The 2,522-nt window shown below is 34.3% G+C and overlaps 1 long non-coding RNA gene across 1 annotated transcript; it reads right to left on the bottom strand.

Moving 5' to 3' along the window:
* Positions 1 to 367: 367 nt before the first annotated feature.
* On the bottom strand, positions 368 to 2,153 carry LOC134268856 (uncharacterized). Its single transcript, XR_009992444.1, has 3 exons — positions 1,800 to 2,153; positions 1,544 to 1,641; positions 368 to 1,234 (listed from the first exon to the last, which is right to left on the bottom strand). It is a non-coding gene; the product is annotated as an uncharacterized LOC134268856 (long non-coding RNA).
* Between the last annotated feature and the right edge of the window lie 369 nt (positions 2,154 to 2,522).

Below are 2,522 nucleotides of genomic sequence, written 5' to 3'. Positions count from 1 at the left end.
CGGCATACTTGCGGCAAAGTTCTGGCACATTTGCGGCAAACATTTCAAATCCTTACATTATGCACTTAGCTACAAGTTTGTGGCACACACTTGCGGCACATTTCTGGCATGTAGTTTACTGCAAGTTTGTGGCACACACTTGCGGCACATTTCTGGCATATAGTTAACTGCAAATTTGTGGCACACACTTGTGGCACATTTCTGCATATACAATTCCATAAGCTAATATACTTTACCTAAACAAATTAATTTTAAAAGAACGTGATTAAACATGACAGCAACATGTAATACATGTACTATAAAAAAAAAGAACATTTAAGTCATTTTAAACATTATTTATGAAAATTTCAAGGTAAAAAGGTACATGTATATACAACACTAACTATAATATTAATGTTTAAAAAAAGACTTGCACAGTACGAGAACAAAATCTGTTGATTGAACAGTTACACTGTATACATCAGATAGAGAAAGAAACAGATTTAAAAAAATAAATTCACAACCTTTGAGTAATATAATGGCACAAATTTACATTGGTCATTATGCAAAATGAATAGAGGATTTGTAGTTAACAACAATCACAAAACATTTTACATCAAAGAAAAGATTCACCTCTTACAATGAATTTCAACTGCACATATCAAAGTAATAGTGCTGCACGATATGAATAAAAACATATAAAGTATTTTGACAAATTAAATCTCACAATATTATTTACACAGTAAAGGCGACCATTTTGTTCAGTGTCTTGATTCTATCACTTATAAAAAAACAACAACATAATCCCCTTGAAGAATCCATGTCATGTTGAAAGAGTGTCCTCATCTGTTGCATTTCCCATTAATTGATTGATTGTATATTGTTTAAAGTCCCTCATGAGAATTTTTCACTTATATGGAGATGCCAACATCTGCCGTGGGAGAGCTGCAAATTTTGTCCTATACTACATTAATTGGCACTCAGGGCCATTGAGCAGGGAGGATCTTTTTTGATCATCACCTACTGCAACATGGGACCTCAGTTTATACAGTCTCATCCGAAGGATCCACAGTAGAATTCAACTCCTTACTTCGTGACTCGAGAGCAGATGCTCTAACCATGCGGGCGACACATTTGATAGGAATATTTATTAACTACTTTCTTGGTACAGTACTTCAAGTTCACTCTGACATTTCAACTAACTTTTTATGATTGGGGGGGGGGGGGGCCTTCCTTTCCAACATTATGCAAGTACCTGTTAAAAAGATAGAGAGAAATTACTCGCATTGCAGTCATTGAAACCAATAGTTATTTAAGCAATGAATTAAACCTAATTTTGACCTAGAGATCCCACATTTGTATCTTGTTTTGTGTGCATTAAAATCATATTAAATGGCATTTCAGGATAGATTGACAAACAAGGATTCAAAAACAACACTTCCTTAAATAAAACTACATGCTTCTTTGACAAATTATATAATGTAAAGTGTATTTTATCATTTGTTTATTTGTTTATATGACATAAACATTTATATGGACCTAATTCTTAATTGTGATTACTTACTTTTAGTCCATCTCTTAGTTAGCAGAATCCTTTCCTGCAGATAAATGCCCTCCTGATCTATTCTTTGTGGAGGGTTTACTGATTCATCATCAGTCCATCTGGATAGAACAAAAAAAAACAACATATTCTATATCGACCCAATTTGTTATGAACTTGAAGGACTGTAAAAATTCTAACTGGCTCAGCAAATACAGTCAAGTCTTATTTCTATGTTAAAAAGACATCAGTGTTATACAATTTTTTTTAAAATACTCACATTCTCTCTTTATCCACGGTCTATGTTGCTGTTTTCTCCTTTCTCTTTGTTCTTGTCATGAGTCGTCATGAGTCATGACCCAGGTGGTTTAAAATTGGCGCAAACTTCTAAACCGGATGTGAACTGATAAGCCGTTCTTAGATAGGTCTGTAACGCAACAGACAAGTCGTTCCTAAATCTTTATGGCACACTTTTGGCACACAGAGATTTTGATAGTTAAAACAAACATTTCTGGTACACTTCTGGCACACTATATACATAAAAGGCATCTAAGGGAAAATTGTGGCATACTTCTGGCACATATGTGCATCAGATCATTTAATGTGCCGCTAGAAGTACATATGTGCCCCTAGCAGCACACAATGAACCGCAAGTGGCATACTGTGTGCTGCTAGCTGCATTTACTGCACACTTCTGGCATACTGTTCTGGTACATAGATTTGTTTGCCGCAAACTTGCTGCAAGCTTGCCGCAAACTTGCAGCAAACATTTCATTTTGGTAAGGGTATTTGTTATCTCTGAAATCAATTAATTGTAATTTGTTAATTGGTTTAATTTAATTAAGGAAAGTTTAATTTTAAGTTAACAGCTTCGGGGGTTTATTTACAATCATATATATCTTGATTACTTCAGGATCCGATCTTATCTAAATTTGCAGTTGTTAATTATCTCTCATTCAATGATAGTTAGGTTTAAAAGATAGGTTTTAGCCGTTTATATCGA

Source organism: Saccostrea cucullata, unplaced genomic scaffold (genome assembly GCF_032062105.1).
Source record: "Saccostrea cucullata isolate Sc308-1 unplaced genomic scaffold, CSIRO_AGI_Scuc_v1 ctg778, whole genome shotgun sequence".
NCBI classification, from domain to species: Eukaryota; Metazoa; Mollusca; class Bivalvia; order Ostreida; family Ostreidae; genus Saccostrea; species Saccostrea cuccullata.
This window is presented reverse-complemented; position numbering and strand designations above follow the sequence as displayed.